The 18,851-nt window shown below is 45.2% G+C and overlaps 1 protein-coding gene across 1 annotated transcript in view; it reads right to left on the reverse strand.

The window, feature by feature from the left end:
* Window positions 1–15,974, reverse strand: part of PROC (protein C, inactivator of coagulation factors Va and VIIIa) — a 191,671-nt gene extending 175,697 nt beyond the window's left edge. Inside the window, exon 1 of the mRNA XM_069213759.1 lies at window positions 15,866–15,974. The gene's annotated coding sequence lies outside the window, so the exon portion shown is untranslated. The remainder of the gene's footprint in view (window positions 1–15,865) is intronic.
* Between the last annotated feature and the right edge of the window lie 2,877 nt (window positions 15,975–18,851).

Here is an 18,851-nt window from a genome sequence, read left to right on the forward strand (position 1 = left end):
TTTAGAGGTACTCTTCAGGTCACAAAGATACTGCAGGCGAAGTCCAGGGTGTCCAGGGGTCGGCTCCAGGAAACCAAAGGCTGGACAAAGAGGAGGACCGCCTGCTGGACGTTACTGCACCAAAGGTCAGATTCCCCAAGGCCAGGTGGCTGTGGGTGTAGGGGTACCTATTGGCATCAGGAATCTTTGTCCGGTTCTGTTGCGGTCAGGAGGGTCCTCAGCATTTAGGCTGCTGGTGCCATTGTGTTGGACAGGAGGGGTCAACCCAGGGGGGGCCCTAGATCAGAATTGCCTGTCATAGGTAAGTCACCCCTCTGGGGACCAGCTCTTGTCAGCTGGGCCACATGGACTCTGGCCGTTGGCATCTGGTGCAGAGTGGGCAGGACTCGCGGATCCAGAAAGGTTCTGGAGTCCTTTGTTGTAGTTTCTTTCTGAACCGAGCCTCTATCCATGGGAAATTGTGGTCCTCTGGGGTGCAGGCAGTCCTCTTGAAGATGTTAAGAGGTTGCTGATCCTGCAGGATGCATCAACTTTTGGTTGCAGGGCTTCAGAAGCTGGAGGCAGGCCTGTAAGACTGGAGCCAAGTCAGTTGGTATCTTCTGTCTTCTCTGCTGGGGGTCAGCTTAGCAGTCCGTTTTTCTTCTTTCTTCTTCTTGAGGTAACCAGGAATCAGACAAGCTAGGATCTGGGGGGTCTTAACTCCTGGATTTAGGGGTGTTACAGGGGTCAGAGGGCAGTAGCCAATGGCTACTGTCCCTTAGGGTGACTACACCCTTCTGGTGTCCACTCCCTTTGGGGAGGAGGACACAGACCTAACCCTATTGGTCCCTGTCCTCCAAACCAAGATGGAGGATTTTGCAAGGAGGGAGTCATTCAGCTCTGGACACCTAGTGGTGATCCCAGAGGAAGTGGTCACTCCTCCTTGTTTTCCCTAATTTTCCCACTGGACTTGCCGCCAAAAGTGGGACTTTGTCTGCGGGTTGGGCATCTCTACTAGCTGGAGTGCCCTGAGGCACTGTAACAAGAGGCCTGAGCCTTTAAGACTCACTGCCACGTGTTACAGTTCCTGCAGGGGGAAGGTATGAAGCACCTCCACCCAGTGCAAGCTTTGTTTCTGGCCACAGAGAGCACAAAGGCCCTTTCCCCATTTGGTCAGAAACTTGTCCGGAAGTGGCAGGCTGACATACACCGTTCAGTCCTGCACTTGAAGTTTGGCTAAAATACAGGGGGCATCTATAAAATGCCCTCTAGGTGCATTTTTCAATAAATCCAACACTGACATCAGTGTGGGTTTATTGTGCTGAGAAGTTTGATACCAAACTTCCCAGACTTCAGTGGAGCCATCATGAAGCTGTGGAGTTTGTAGTGACCAACTGCCAGCCAATGTACTTTATATGACCACACTGCACTTACAATATCTAAGAATGTACTTAGACACTGTAGGGGCATATTGCTTATGCAGCTATGCCCTCACCAGGGAATAGTGAATCCTGCCTTAGGACTGAAAGGTAGGCTAGAGGGGTGACTTACCTATGCCACAGGCAGTAGTTTGCTGGCATGGTACCCTCAGAGGGGTGCCATATCGACTTTGTCTTTTTCTCCTCACCAGCACACACAAGCTGTAATGGCAGTGAGCATCTGCTTGGTGAGGGGTCCTCCAGAGTGGCAAAATGCATGCTGCAGCCCTTGGGGACCTTCCCTGGCCACAAGGACCTTGGTACACACACCTCCTATAGAAGCCAGTCAAGCCAAGGAATGCCCTGACTTGAGTCTGGGTTTTTGGAGCTTCCCAGTCCAGAATTGTCTGGATCTTGGGCTTTAAGGGTTGCACTCGGCCTCCACCTACAAGGTGGCCCAAGTATACAACGGTGCCCTGCCCTATCTGGCACTTTGGTGCCTTGATGGTGAGGCCTGCTGCTTGCAAGGCCTGCAAAACCTTTCTCAGGTGGACCAGGTTATCCTGCCAGGAGGTGCTACAGACAGCAATATCATCTAGATATGCTGCACTAAGGGACTACAAGCCAGCAAGAACTTGACTCACCAACCTTTGGAAGGTGGCCGGGGCATTCTTTGAACCAAAGGGCATAACATTAAACTAATAATGCCCATCATGTGAAGAAAATGCTGTCTTCTCTTTTGCTCCAGGTGCCATCCTAGTTTGCCAATACCCTGCAGTTAATTCAAAGGTACTAAGGTATTGGGCTGCACCTAACTCGTCAATTAGTTCATCTGCTCTTGGTGTAGAGTGAGCATCTGTCTTGGTGACATAGTTGAAAACCCCTATAGTCCACACAATACCTCATCTCTCTCTTGCCATCTTTAGAATGAGGTTTGGGGACTAAGACCACTGGGCTAGCCCAGGGACTGTCAGAGGGCTCAATAACCCCTAAATCCAGCATCCTCTTGACTTCTACTTTGATGCTCTCCTTGACTTGGTAAGACTGACTATTGATTTTTATTTTGACAGGTAAGCTGTCTCCTGTGTTCACATCATTGGTACAGAGGTGAGTCTGTCCAGGTGTCAAAGAGAAGAGCCTAGCAAGCTACTGTAGGACTTGCCTGCAGTCAGCTTGCTGTTGAGCAGTGAGGGTGTCTGAGTAGACAACTCCATCCACTGACCCATTTTAAGGGTCATTTTGGAGAAGGTCATGAAGAGGTTCACTCTCTGCTTCCTTCTCCTCATCAGTAACCATCAGCATGGTTACATCTACCTTGTCGCAATAGAGATTTAGGCAGTTCACATGGATCACCCTTTTGGGTGTTCTGCTGGTGTCCAGGTCTACCAAGTAGCTGACTTCACTCGTTTTATCTAGGATAGGCTATGGGCCACTCCATCTATCCTGAAGGGCCCTGGGAGTCACAGGCTCCAGAACTCATACCTTCTGTCCTGGTTTGAATTTTGCCAGTGCAGCCTTTTGGTCATACCACTGCTTCTGGAGCTGCTGGCTGACCACAAGGTTTTGGATGCCTTTTTCCATGTATTTATCCATCCTTGAGCAGAGACCAAGCATATAGTCCACCACATCTTGTTTAGGCTCGTGGAGAGGTCTCTTCCAGCCTTCTTGTACAAGTGTAAGTGGTCCCATTAAAGAGTGGCCAAACAGAAGTCCAAATAGGGAAAACCCTACTCTCTCCTGAGGCACCTCGCTGTAAGCAAAAGGCAGGCATGGCAGGTGGACATCCCATCTCCTTTTGAGTTTTTCAGGGAGCCCTATGATCATGCTCTTCAATGTCTTGTTGAATCCCTCAACAAGTCCATTGGCTTCTGGTCTTAGTGTACAGGAGTCCATCCTCCCAATAGACCCTGTGGGTGCCACTGACATCTCCCTTTTCGTGTGCAGCTGCTTTCTGCCTCAGGCCTTCAAGAGTGGGACAAGTCTTTGTCACTGGCACAGATGTTCCCTGGAGGGTCCCCCTGGGTCCAAGAGCTATACCTGGTAGGGATCCAGCTCCATGGACTCAGTTCCATAAGAGGATACAACTTGTTTCTGAGAAGAGAGGTCTTGTTTCTTTTGCTGTTCAGAAACTGGTCCCATAGTCTTCTTGTCCTTTCTCTTGGAAGGTTGGGCAATTATTTCAGGCTCCAACACTTCTTTTTCACCCTGTGTGCTTGTCTGTACGCACACCAGTTCAGGGATTCCCAGCATGGCTGTGTGGGTTTTGAGATCTACCTCAGCCCAAGCTGAGGACTCCAGATCATTCTCCAGAAAGCATTCTATTGGGATTGTAGAAGAGATCACTACCAGTTTCAGGCCAGTCACCCCTCCCCATTCTAAGGTCACCATAGCCGTGAGATGGACCTTAGTCTCATTGTCAGCATTGGTAATTGGATATGTTTGTCTAGCCAAATACTGTCCTGGGGAATCCAGTTTCTCTGTCATCATGGTAACACTGGCACCTGTCTCCCTCAGGGCTTCTACCTTTGTCCCATTAATTAAGAGGTGCTGTCTGTATTTTTGCATGTAAGAGGGCCAGATAGCAAGTATGGCAATATCTATCCCACCCTCTGACACTAAAGTAGCTTCAGTTTGGACCCTGATTTGTTCTGGGCACATGGTTGATCCCACCTGGAGCAGTGCTAGGGGGGTTCTTTTATGGACAGGCCAAGTCTCAAGTTTGGTGTCCATGCTGTTTATAGTTGTGACGCCAGGCCTTCTTGGGATCAAAGTTTTTACCCTTGTACCCATGCGAGGACTGTGAAGAGGTTTGGGACCACCCTTCTGTGCAGGTATTTGGGCCCTTGTGAAGACTCTTTGTTTTTGTCCTTAGGTGACTCACCACCCTTCCCCTGGGGAGGCTTTGTAATCCCTTTCCTTTGCCCCCCCTCCCAGTGGAAGACTTGGTCACCCTAGTCTTGACCCAATGGTCTGCCTTCTTTCCCAATTCTTGGGTAGAAATCGGACCTAGGTCTACCAGATAATGATGCAACTTGTCATTGAAGCAGTTACTCAAAAGATGTTCTTTCATAAACAAATTATAAAGCCCATCATATTCCTGAACTTCACTGACAGTTATCCAACCATCCAATGTTTTCTCTGAGTAGTCTACAAAATCAACCCAGGACTGGCTTGAGGTTTTGTGAGCCCACCCCCCAAACCTAATTCTATACCACTGTGTGGTAAATTCAAAACCCTCAATCAGGGTAGCCTTCATGTGGTCATAGGATTCAGAATCTGCACCAGTGAGTATGAGGAGTCTAGCACTACACTTACTAGTAAACAGTTCCCAAAAGAGAGCTCCCCGATGAGATTTGTTTAGTTTTCTGGTTGCACAAGCTCTCTCAAAAGCTGTGAACCACTTGGTGATATCATCAACTTCTTCATATTTAGAGACAATCCCTTTGGGGATTTTTAGGACATCAAAATGTTCTTTTACCCTATTTAGATTGCTGCCACCTTTAATGCGTGCTAAGCTTACTTTTCTCTCTCTCTCTCTATAGCTAGGAGTTGTTGCTCCAAAGCTAATCTTTAGGTCATTCTTGCTAAAAAGAGGTCCTTTTCATTAAGGCTGCTCGCAATGTTCCCAGAGGAACTGGACTCACCTGTGAAACATCGAGATCCTGTGAGCACTATCCTTTAAGATAGGGGCCTTGGGGCCCTGATCTCCCTAGTTAGGTGAGGAGGGGATGGGGGGTGGTTCATCCTCCTCATCCCTAACAACTTCCCTATCTGAGGGGAGGTCTTCACCCTCAGAAGGGTGGTCCCTTGTAAACTCTGCCAAGAGCTCCTGGAGCTTGACCTTGGTAGGGTTGGACCATGTTTTAATATTTCTCAGTCTACGGAGGGTGGTCCTTAACTCTCCCAATCCTAGATGGAAGTAAGGGGTAAGGTTGAGCTCCACAACCATTTCCTCTGAGCTGCTCATTATGTTACTGAAGTTGTGGATTACTTTTAGGGACTAAAATCTACTTCTAGTTACTAACCCCTAACATTAAATAATGTTTAAATCTAAAAAGAAATGCTAAAGGGGACCTAACCAAGGCCCTAACAGGACTTTTTAAAATGTAGAAAAATTTGCAGGGTGCAAACACAGCGTCAGGCTCCCAATACTTTTCTACGGGAGGACCCTAGGGATCACAAAGCTGCTGTAGGTGAAGTCCAGGTGGTTGGTTTTGGGAGACCAATGGCTGGCCAAGGAGGAGGGCCATCTGCTGGACGCTGCTGCACTAAAGGTCAGATTCCCCAAGGCCAGAGGGCTGCGGGTGCAGTGGTACCTTTTGGCATTGAGAATCTTCATCCGGTTCTGTCACGGTCAGGGGGCTCCACCAGATTTAGGTTGCAGACCTTGTCGTGTTGGACAGGAGTGGTCAACCCAGGGTGGACACTAGGTCAAAATCGCCTGGGGACCAGCTCTTGTCCGTTGGGCCACCTAGACACAAGCAGTGGGCATCAGGTGCAGAGTGGGCAGGACTTGCGGATCCGGGGAGGTTCTGGAGTCTTTTATTAGATTTTCTTTCTGGACAGGGCCTCTGTTCACGGGAGAGCTTGGTCCTCTGAGGTGCAGGCAGTCCTCTAGAGGCTTTTAAGAGGGCGCTAGTCCCACAGGATGTGAAACCTTTTGGTTGCAGGGCTTCAGAAGCTGGAGTCAGGCCTGTAGGGCTGGGGCAAAGTCAGTTGGTGTCTTCAGTTTTCTCTGCTGGGGGTCAGCTAAGCAACCCTTCTTTCTTCTTTCAGATTCTTGAGGTCACCAGGAATCTGACAAGCTAGGTTCAGGGGAGCCCTTCAAATATGGATTTAAGGATGTTATAGGGGTCAGAGGGCAGTAGCCATGGCTACTGTCCCAGAGGGTGACTACACCCTTCCGGTGTCCACTCTCTTTGGGGAGGGGGGACACAGACCTACCCTTATTGGTCCCTGTCCTCCAAACCAAGATGGAGGACTTTGCAAGGAAAGGCTCACTTCAGCTCTGGACACCTTAGGGGTGGTCCCAGATAAAGTGGTCACTCCTCGTTTCTACTAATTTCGCCGCCAGACTTGCCGCCAGAAGTGAGATTTTGTCCCGGGGACGGGCATCTCCACTAGCAGGGGTGCCCTGAGGCACTGTAACAAGAGGCCTGAGCCTTTGAGGCTCACCACCAGGTGTAACAGTTCCTGCAGAGGGGAGGTGTGAAGCACCTCCACCCAGTGCAGGCTTTGTTTCTTGCCACAGAGAGCACAAAGGCTCTCACCCCATGTGGTCAGAAATGTGTCTGGAAGAGGCAGGCTAACACAGGCTGGTCAGTCCTGCACTAGACATTTGGCTAAAATACAGGGGGCATCTTTAAGGCCCTCTGGGTGCATTTTTTAATAAATCCAACATAGGCATCAGTGTGGGTTTATTGTGCTGGGAAGTTTGATACCAAACTTCCCAGACTTCAGTGGAGCCATCATGGAGCTGTGGAGTTTGTAATGACCAACTCCCAGAACATGTACTTTAAATGGCCACACTGCACTTACAATGTCTATGAAAAGACTTGGACACTATAGGGGTATATTGCTCATGCAGCTATGTGCTCATCTGTGGTATAGTGCACCCTGCCTTAGGGCTGTACGTCCTGTTAAAGGAGTGCCTTACCTATGCCACTGGCAGTGGTTTGTGGGCATGGCACCCTGAGAGGGGTGCCAGGTCGACTGTCTTTTTCTCCCCACCATCACACACAAGCTGTAATGGCAGTGTGCATGTGCTTGGTGAGGGGTCCCCCAGGGTGGCATAGTACATGTTACAATCCTTGGGGACCTTCCTTGGCCTCAGGGGCATTGGTACCATGGGTACTTTTTACAAGGGGCCTAACTGTGTGCCAGGTGTGTGCCAATTGTGGAAGCAATGGTACATTTTAGGGAAAGAACATTGGTGCTGGGGCCTGGTTAGCAAGATCCCAGCACACTCTCAGTCAAGTCAGCATCAATAGCAGGCAAAAAGGGTGTGGGGGGGAGTTAACCATGCCAAAAAGGGTACTTTCCTACACATTTCAAATACCCAACATAAAATAAATCACTTCAGGGTCTCAAGGTCTTAGGTTTAATCAGTATTATTTAGAAAAGGGTTAATTTTGCCAAGCACCCCCCACACACACTTGTAAGGCTACTGGCTCACAAATATGGACAGATCAGCTCGAGTGACTGCTCACAATTAGCTGTCTTACTACCTTATATCGATGCTGTTTTTTTCCACACAACTTTGCAAAGCTTTTTCCATATTTCCATACAACCTTGCAAAGCAGTTCCTCCAGTTTATTGGCACGATCCTTGCTATGGCTTCGTTCTGTTTTAAGATTCGGAATCATACTCCAAACACAGCATTTGCCATTGAGTGTCCGTACAAGCAATCCTTTCTCTCCACTGTCAGGCATACTCATGTTCCATCCGACCAGATTGAGAATGAGACTCTTTCTGTGGTGCCTCCACTTTCATTGCGACCAGGCTTTGTGGACACAAGTGATGCTTTCCGATCTTCCACATCTTGTGCACAGACTGATGAACGTACACTGAAATCATATTGGTGAGAGAGCCTTTCAGCAAAATCTGGCCTCAAATCAAGCTTCTGATGAATGTTTTCTTCCTGAGATGAACCATATTCTTACACTCACATAAGACAAAACTGCTAGCTCAAGTGAAATACCCAGTACTGAACCAGTCCACGGCAAACAAAGCACCCACCTCTTCCTGAAAAGGCATGGAATAACTGAGTAGACCTCCCACATGGCGCTGGCCAATAGAGGACAGTAATTTAATTCACCACAGCAGGTCCTGGCTAGCTACATACTATGGCCACTTGTTCACATTTCACAATGACAATCAGATATGGGATGATATTAATAAAGTCCATCCCAGCATATTTCTCCACAGTTTCTCCTGTTAACCAATGTGTGTTCAGACCATAAACTTTAAACAAAATATTTCAGAATGAACATCACAGTGCAGTTACCATCTAAGTGGACCATGAGCATAAGAAACACCATAAAGGGACATGTAGAGCTGTTTGGAGCTGCCAGCTTCTGTAAAACCATAAACCTGTGTGCCTATCTAACACTTTTTCATCCACCACACTGCTAAGAGCTGCATTCCATAACATAATACCTGCACCTCAGTGGTCATTATGCTCAAAACGGAAACAGTTCCCTCATAGGGTCAAACAAAGACAAACAAAGACAACACACTTCCAATCATACACCATGCACAGTGTAGCACACTATCCATGTAGGCAAACGCTTCATAATCCCACATTGGGGTATGTTATGTAATGTGCATTTGTATAGCACACAATGCTCTAAAATGTATCCTGGTGCTGAAGCAGAAGCTCAATTGACCATGCCAGGATTGGGCTAGTTGAAGCCTGGATCTTTAGTTTTTTGCAGAATTCAAGAACTGATGAGGAGGCTCTAATGTGCATGAGCAGTTTGTTCCAATCTTTAGAAGTGAAGTAGGGGAAGGTACGACCACCCAATCTAGTTCTGCATATGCAGAGGGTGTACAAGTAGATGTCCGATTGAGTGGAGGTGTCTGGTAGATTTGTGGAAGTTGAAGCAGTTGTTGAAGTATGTGGGACCAATGTTGTATAAAGCTTTGTATGTGTGCACGAGGAGTTTGAAGAGTGCTCATTTGTGGATTGGAAGCCAGTGGATCTCTTTGAGATGCAGGGTAATTTGAGTGAGGGGTGGGAGGTAGAGGGCGAACCTCACCGCTAACATTTGCATAGTTTGGAGTTTTCTTGTCAGTTGAGTGTTGATTCCAGCATAGAGTGCATTGCCAAAGTCCATATTGCTGGTGATAAGACACACACGCCAATACACTTGATTTAGCAGGGAGACTCCTGGTTTTTTGGGCCTTGCTTAAGATTTTTACTTCTGTTTTGCCTATGTTGCGCTTGAGGCGATTATTTTTATCACTTAGACAACTTAAATCATGCAGGAGGAGAAACTGGTCCAGGTGTTGGAGCCCTTTTAGAGAGGGACAGTAAGAGCTGTGTTGTTGTCAGCATAGGATATGATGCTGACTCTGTTACGACTCAGTCGTCCCATTTCCAGGGGGCGCTGTAAGGGGACTGTCAGAAGCCTGGGAATCACCTTGAACACCTATCTAGAGTCCCTTGCTGGCCCCTGTTTGTTTCTCTTTTCTCTATGGTACACTTGTATAGTACTACATTTGCTTCTTGGGACTGCAAATCCCATAATGCACAGCTTGGTAGTCAGGAAAACCCGGATTCTGTTTCCCATTGTTTTCAATGGGAGAAGTCCAGTTGCTCCTTTTCACTGGATCCTCTCCTCCAGGACTTGCAAGTGTCCGAAACTACACACACCTGAAACCTCTCCTGTGCAGCCCAGCTGGGAACTGCTTATAAGCAGCCATTTCCTCAAGCTCCCTGTCGTGCATCGGACTTCGAATCCTTTGTGTTACAGACCCTTTGTCGGATGGTGTTCCAGTTTTGTTCCTGTTCCTGTTCCTGTTCCTGTTCTGTTCCAGCTTGATCCTGTTTCCTGTTTCTCAGCCCTGCTCCTGATTGTTCCAGCCAGAGTCTGCTCCCTATCTCTTAGCCTTGTATCTGTTTGTTTCTTCCAAAGCCTGCTCCCTGTTTCTCTGCCCTGCTCCTGCCTTGTTTCAGCCTGAACCTTCTCTCTGTTTCCCAGTCCTGTTTACTGCTCATTTCCTACTCCCTGTATTCCAGTCCTGTCCTTGCCTGTTCCAGCCAGAGCCTGTTCTCAGTTTCCCAGTCCTGTTTGCCCCAGCCAGAAGTTTGCGCCCTGTTTTCAAGTCCTAGTCCCGCCTGTGCTTCAGCCTGAGCCTGTTCCTAGTTCTTGCCTCTACCTCTTTGTTTGTTCCCTTCTGTTTCTGTTTCTTCTTGGTTCTTTGTGTCTGGTAAGTGTTCTATCAGTCTTCACCAGTGTATACGTGTCCTCCTGTGTACTGGGGTTGGCTCCTGGTTTCCGGGAGGAAATTCCAACCCCCATCCTTGTCCAGTGTTATACGTTGTATTTCGTGCCTAACAGTGACAGTGTGCTATTGCTGTTTTCTCAGGAATAGCCACTGTGTTTCCAGCTGGACCCTCAAGAGCGTGTCTTGTGTATGTAAGTGCTTTCCTTGTCTGTGCTCTAGGGTCGAGAGACAGAATCACTTCTGCTGCCTCCTTTCTATGGGGCTGGCAGGGTGACTATCTGTAAGAGCAAACTGCACAGAGGCATTGACATTCCCTGTCACTGTGGGAGGTTCTGCGCCTTACTCTATGTACAACCCCAGCGTGTTTGTCCACTGGTAATCCGTTTCCTGTTTGTTCACACAAGGGTTGCTCTGCTTTTACTTTACTTTCCTGTGCCTATCCATAGCTGTCCTTTCCGTGTATGCCTTTAGCTGCTCCTCTGCCCCAGGATACTACCTCTTTAGGATATTCAGTGACCTCAAGGGGTGTCCCAACCAAAGTCCTGATCAGACCCTCCCGAAACCGTGACAGACTCTGTGAGCATGGATGATGCTGGTGAGTGGGCCACATAGGCATTGCACACTTTGGGGCTGAGTGAGGATCTTTGGAACTCCGCAGATGAGGTTGACAGCGTCCGAGGTGAAGGGGGTCCAGGCTGACCTTCTGTCAGAAAAGAGCAAATCCAGCGATGTGTGGGAGCTTAGATGCCAGCTTTGTGCAGTGGTTGGATAGGGATGGGGTGTGAGGAGATGATGAAGGCAGCAAAAGGATACAGTAGGATGAGGGAAGCGGTGCCACTTCTGTCCATGATCATCTGGATGTTGTCTTTGGCGGCAATGAGAGTGGCCCCTCTACTGTCGTTGGGTCTGAAACTACATCTAGGAAATGGCTGTAAGGGAGATGGGTGGCTAGCATTTGTTTATCATCTTTTCCATTACTTTTGAAAGGAAGGGTAGTACGGAGCTAGACCAGTAGTTAGCTAGCCTCTTAGGGTCTGCTAATGGTTTCCTGAGGAGGGGAGGACTGTGGCATATTTCCAGGCAACTGGGTGGCTGGTTCTGATGATTGAGGCATTTAGGACGAGGGTTGTGCTGATGCAGTCCAGTACTTTGATGAAGATGTGGTGTGGGTAGGGGTCTTAGGACTGCATGGGCATTGTAGTTTCCTCAGTGGTGATGGTGGGCCAGGAGATCAAGGTGGTCCTCTGGGGTGTTGGTAGAGATATGCAGAAGGGCTGTAAGGTTCTGGTTCGAGCTCAAAGTTTTTGCAGATGCTGGTGATCTGGTTGCTGAAGAATAGGGACAGTTGGGTGCAGAGATTCTGAGAGGGGGTTACACTGGGGCAGTTTGCTGCCAGAGAGGTGAAGTGTTTCACTATGGCAAAGATTTCCTTGATGTTGATTTCGATGTGGTCATTGAGTATGGAGCATTTGGTACTTCTGATTTGCTGATGGTAACCTCAGAGGGTGGATTTGTAGGAGCTCCTGTTGGTGTTGTTCTGACTTTGTCTCCATCTATGTTCAACTTGCTTGCAATAGCATCTGATGAGCCTGAGGTCTTCTGTGCATGTCCCATCTTGTTTGTGGATTGGTTCTCATTGCTTTGTTAATTTTAAGAGGGGCCAGGGTATCTGTGCATGCGCTGATCCAGGTGTTGAAGTTGGACATAGATTCAGGAAAGTTTTGTTCTGTCAAGGCCAGTGCTGTAGGAGTTCAGAAGACCAGGATGCTTTCGGGATCTTGCTCCACTCCTGTCATGAAGATTTGATGATGGTGCTGCTCTGGTGTTGTGGGACACGTTTGCTAAAGTTGACGAGTGAGTGGTTGGAACGAGTGACCTTGTCTATTGTGATGTTACTAAAGTCGGTGAAGATGGGCTCCAGTAAGTATCTGGTGGCATGTGTGGAGCCTATGTTGTGTCATCAGATGAAGTCTCCCAAATTCCAAGCAGTTTCCCAGGTATGTTTATTTCCAAGTAAAGTGACATACGAATAACTGAGCCACTTAATCTGTGTACATTTCCTACTTATCCCCAACTGCCGAAGCATCTGGGATTTCCAAAATTATAACACAGGTGAATCAGTATGGGACATAGATGCACAAGCTCATGTCTATGATATGACAATTAAATATATAACAACGTAATACATAGGATACAACATTACAATTCATATCTAGACTAAAACGGGTCAGTCCAGGTTTGGACATGTCATGGAAGAGGTGGGTCATGTTGGGATCGGTGAGTTCCTCCAAGTGCTAATTGAGGTTGTGCTGGAGTCGCAGATCAAGGAAGCGACAACGTCTGCAATTGTGCTGCCAAAGTTGGTGCATAGTCCAGGACGGCTGTAGGGACCGGCGGCATTTGCCCCAAAAATAAAGCACTAAATCATTAACAGTAAAAATTGTGCTTTGTCATGTAAATTCAGGGTAGGCTGATGAGACAAGGCCTCTGGAAAACGTTCTTCTAAATATGTAATCTCTTTGTAAACTTTACAAACAGTTGAGCTACAAAAATATGAACTCAAATAGAAATCAATAAAAGACAGTAACAAAAGAGTACAAGTCACGAGCGGAATTACTGCTAGAACATAAATTCACAATGATGTGGCACCATAAATTGAATTCTGCCATCTAAAATTATATTGTTTTCTATATTACTTTTTCATTGTGGAGTGCAGGTGCAGTCGCATACACAATGAACACTCGGCCCAGCACTTGTTCGACATTTATTTATAAAGGTTGTTTGCACCTGTATTACCTTGGAGAAAAGACATGAACCATGTCTTCATTTTTATACAACTTGAAAAACGTTCCTAGAAGCATATCAACATTTTGCTTGATTAGCTGGACGCCATGTGTTCCTAGAAGGGTGCCAAATTATTACAAGAAATGTAAAACTATTTTTATGATCAATCCTAATGTAAATAAAGATTATATAGTTTACCTGTATAACGAAATAAAAGCAATGCTACAGCACTATGTTCTAAAGATGTATTTAAAAAGAAATACCTGCCTTAAGTAAAATTGATGTATTGATTATGTGTTAAAAGTTATCAAAACCTATGTATAAAATAAATGTAAATTACAATAACCATTATTTAGAAAATAACGTTACAATTATTTTTAAATGAAAAGCTATGACATATATTATTATAAAATATAATCTCTTTCTTAATAATATATAATTTTTATGTTAAATTAAATGTATATGTAACTTTAAAAAAGATCTAAATAAAGTGATTTGTTTTCACATTATTTCCTAAGAGGTTCTGTTTTAAGGCCCTACCTCCACTCTTTTGCAGAACAAGTTGTTGGCCATGTGTATTGGTGGAATTACTTTAGGTCACAGTGGGAGTACATGTACGGCTGTTTTTGTTCCTTTTTAGCTGTATTAATTATATAAATTCAGTTTGTGACTAGCGATGGGCTTACTCTTTTGTGGGTGTGTGCATGTCTCCTCCTTAATCCTATCTGGCCTAAACCTCTCTTACTCCACCCAGAACCCCTCGCATTTTGCATCAAAGAGTTCCCCAAACACTCCCAGTGTCTTTCCTACATTTACTATTAAAATGTAGGCCTATGTTTGCTGAGATCTATGCAGTTAGGGTAGAGATCTCTGCACATGAATGACAGGAGAGGGGAGGCCGACACCTCATTGCATAGGTTAGTGAAAATCATTTTGTAATATGTGAATTGTAGTATTACAAAATGTACCACAAAATGCGGTTTGTGAATAGGCCACAGTTTTTCTGCCACCGTTTTAGGCTGGCTACTGACTCATTTAGTTAGAGAACTGGACCAATTATTTTAACACCATAAAGAGTGGTAAATGGTTGGTTTTTTTCAGTAACTTTAGCAGCACATTGTTTTTGCCGTCATATCTCTGTTCGTTGGCACATCTAAAAATGAAATACAAGATATAGCACAATAATATGCAAAAAGCAACATGACAACCCAGTTAAATCATAGCAGGGCACAACAAAACAGTCAAAACACAATGCAGCACCAGACTACAACACAACAAAATGACCGGTCAAAAATGCAACTCAATAAACACAAAAGCATTCACAGTAAACACCTATAAAACAAAATACCACACAATAAATATGCATACACATTCTTGTCACACCCTGCCATCTTTAAAATCCTGTTTTCATAACAGAGTGGTAAAAAAAGTGTTTCACCAAGCACACCTTGAACACTAAGGAAATGAAATAGCGCTGGTCAGCAACGTTTTGCGAACCGCTACTTTATCTTTGAATTGTAAAGCTACCCAATCTGACGCCTTCACTCAATGTAGAATTTGACATTAGAATACACAATACCTGCCTTCAGAGATTAGATCCTATACACTGCTTGGATAGGGCCGATTAGCACTGAGGCACTATTTATCACGATATTCAATTTTATTTGAGTGCGTACTTTGTTGTAATTCTTTTTGAAGCAGGAAGTACTGTTTCGAGGCACCAAACATAGCAATCTGTATTTCTTTTTATATTCTAAACAAATATCTGAATTCTGAATATGTTTTTTTAGTCGTCAAACTAACATTCTTCGTGAATTATTAGCCGTGCAAAGTTGGCATTCTTTGTGGGATGTGAAAAACCAACTATTTCTGTCAAGGAAAACGCCTGCAACAAGTAAAAAAGAAAAGAAAAAACCCCGAAGGACTAAAGATTTTTCGTACCTGAAACTCACATTTGTTTAGTTGTTGCTTTTTCAATTGTACATTCACTGTGGGTTTGAAATAAAGCTCCGCCAAAGTGGTTTTGGGGGAATAAAAGACAAACATCCGATATCTGAATATAAACTTTAACATACAAAACTTACATTTTTAGTCTTAGTGGCCTGTGTGATGTGAAGCAGAACAAATCATTTTATGCCAAAAAATAGTAATTTCGATGTAAACTGACACTATCAGTTCTGTCGACAAATGGTTTAACGAAAAAGTACTAAAACTGTAAAGAAATGTAAACCTGCAGGTACATGGTTATTTAAAATCTGAATTAATACATCTGTATATTATTCTAAGTTCCCTCTCCTGCTCCCTAGTTTTCTCTCCTTTCTCCTTTATACCAAGGGACGGAACTGGACATGTTCAGCAACCCATACCAAAGCAGTGTGTGGCTCTCCACATATGACCTCTAAAAACCCACGCTCGTCTTAGCCCAACAAGGGCCAGATAAAAGGCGGGTTGTCTTGAACAGTATCTGGACCACGGCAGTAGGAAAGGAACCTGCAGAGACTAAATTAAAATTCGTTTGACTGCATTTTGGGCCTGCCGTCCCCTAGTTCTGAAATCCAAGCAGCCTTGCAAATTTGAATCAAGCATCCCATGGGCGCACTGCCTACCACTATGTAAGTGCACTTAATAGGCTGCCTTTCCCTGCACCTTCTCTACAAACCTCGCATGGGCTCAATCTCAACCACGTACTTTTTGAAACACAAATTAATAAAAGTTGATTTTGAATCACTTACTGCTCCTTTGGTTGTGGGACAGCTCCAAAGTCGTCTGTCAGCCGGCTCATGAGGGCTCCTAGTTAATCCATAACCTCAAATATTTACCCAGACCGAACACACTTTCGCTCCATGCAAACAAACCTCTGCATAGGAACCAAAGTCAAACTGCAATCCTAGAGGGGCAGAAAAACAACTTTTTCTTCCCTCTCTAGGCTGTGGACCAGACCAAAACCTCCTGTATCGTGCTGCCCTCCAGCGAAAGAGGAACATTTGGAGGAAGATCAGGAAAAAGTAAGAACTCAGGCCCATATTTGTTAGGCCCTTGTGCCGCCATTGCGGCACTTTTTGTGATGCAATAGAACTACATCATATTTATGAAACCACGCAAAGCCGCTCTGAATGGCCTCATAAATATGGAGTATGGCAAGGCAGCACAAAACTCTGCTTTGCCTTATTCCGTGCTAGGGAGGCATTCAATGGGCATTGTGATGGGTGTTCCCACCGAACATCCATGGATTTTGACGCAGCCCTAGATTTACAAGACCTTGTAAACCTGGGGCTGTGCCAAAACCTTGCACCTCTCTAGGAGAGGCACAACAAATAGAAATATCTCTATTTCCTCCTGTGATTGTTTTTGTGCAGGAAGGTGCCCCTTCCTGCACAAAAACAATACCACCTACTTTGCAGACACCCTAGCACTATGGAGCAAGTGTGCCTGCGTTGGTGCTAGGCTACCCAAAAAGTACCATCACACTGGGGAAGGACAGGAATACGCCTTATTGCTGAAATGGCGTGCATTCCTGCCCTTTCCATGTGAAGCCCCACAATTTTATTGCAGTTTTTATATAGGTGAAGTGGACCCAAAGGTACTGGATCGCTTTCCATGAGCACCAGTTACCATTACACAAAAACACATTCATTTTTTGGTAGGCACGGGGAGATTACGTGATTTGCCTAGAATCACAGGATGTTGAGCAGACAAAATACTCAAACCTGGCTCTCCAACAGTGGCAGCTCTGGCCGTTAGGCCACATCATCTCTACTTACTGCTCCGATCTGTTTCCCACGCCTCCAAAAATTAACAACTTAAAATCAAGGCTTTTGAGACAAAAAGTAATACAGGGCGCAGCTGGTCGTTCGTATGTTTTGATAAAAATTGTGCTAGGGATAGATTATAAAAATACACACAGCAGAGCAGTTGGCACTTATGGTTTTCGGCAGAGAGGAGAGACAAGAGTGTCAATGCTTTGCCACATTATAATTAAATATTTCTGAACACCTAAATGTTTTTCACCAATTGGTGAACACCACGCACAGGATCCTGTGTGCTAGTGTAATTTAATTAACTAAGGGCCAGATGTATTAAAGTGTTTTGGTATGTAACAAATCCAATTTGCGATTCAGTAACTTGTTACCGACTCACAAATTGGAATTGCGACTACATACTGGTTCGGTATTAGGAAGGGGCATGTCAAGGGCGTCCCTTACTAATACCGAATCGCAAAGGTATGTATAATTGTTTTGTGACTGTGAATGCAGTCGCAAAACAATCGCAGTTACCAACAATTTCAAATTGGTGGTAACCCATTCACAAAGGGGAAGGGGTCCCTATGGGACCCCTTCCCCTTTGTGAATGCATGCGAAAACATTTTTTAAGAGCAGGCAGTGGTCCCACGGACCACAAACATGAAAAGAAAACTTTTCAGTTTTCATTTTTAAACGCATTCCGTTTTCCTTTAAGGAAAATAGGCTGCATTTAAAAAAAAAAGATTGCTTTATTGAAAAGCAAACACAGACATGGTGGTCTGCTGAGCCAAGCCATGAATATTAATGAGGTAGGTCAATTTGCGAGCCATTTTGAATTGCAGTATGAAACTCCTGCAGTTTCATTCATTACAATAGCGATTACTTAATTGCGATTCACAAAAAAACGCAATTAGGTAATCGCTATTGGATAAAATGATAGATCTGGCCCTAAGTATATTCTCGGCAACTGTGAAATTCATGACTTACAGTGTGTAAATTGTGCAACAGCTCTAAATTGCTCAATACGTATTTTCTAGTGAGCAGAGCAATGTACATTGCAGGTTCATTTCTGCATATTATTGAAAGTGTGCAATAAGATATTAAATATTTATGTAGCAGTTAACAAATCATAATATCAAGCTGTTGCCGTTAAAGGATGTAGGACAGCACTTTATGACAAAGCCTGGACGAACAAACAAGTTACCTGCTGTTTCCGGTAGAGATTCTATCCCAGTGGTCTCCTAACGTTTTAATGCTGCGCCCCACTAGTTGAAAAATAAAAATCATTGGCCCTCTCCTCAGAATTTTTCAATTTTTTTTAATAAAGTTGGCAATGTTTAAATATGTGCAGACATATTTAAACATTGCAGTTAAGTACTGTTGCCTTTTTAAAAAGGCAATAACATGTTTCTGCTTAAAACAAAACACTGTTATCTGTCATGCTTATTTTGGCCAGAGCCTACCGCCCCCCTGGGATCACTTGGGGCCCCCCTAGGTGGGCCCGCCGCCCAGTTCGAAGACCCCTGCTCTATCCAGTCGCAGATTCCTCACCTTTTGAATACTCAGACGTTTCAGTAGTACCTCTGTGCGTGCTGTTAGGGTGGCAAAGAGAGTAAGGAGCTTCAAACAGCAGCTGTGAAGTGGATCGAAGGTAGTGCCATTCAGGAAAGTAAGGCCCAATTACTGTGACATGACAAAGAGAAAGGGAGGAAACAAATGTTGTAACCTTTCTAAGAAAACTGGAGACTTAGACAAAGGCTGATCAGGAAAACATAGAAGAGCTGAACAGTACCCTTTAACTGTGCCCAGAGCAAAGCCACGCCAGGTCAGAGACAAAACTGACAACAGATAATTTGGCAAGGAGGGAGTCAATCTGGCTGCACCACCTCACAAACTTGTCCTAATGACTGTCATATACAGCTTTTGGCAAGGGATGCCAGGCTGCCAAAATTATATCAACTTAAGGAAGGTTAAAGGT

This window comes from Pleurodeles waltl, chromosome 11 (assembly GCF_031143425.1).
Source record: "Pleurodeles waltl isolate 20211129_DDA chromosome 11, aPleWal1.hap1.20221129, whole genome shotgun sequence".
NCBI lineage: Eukaryota > Metazoa > Chordata > Amphibia > Caudata > Salamandridae > Pleurodeles > Pleurodeles waltl.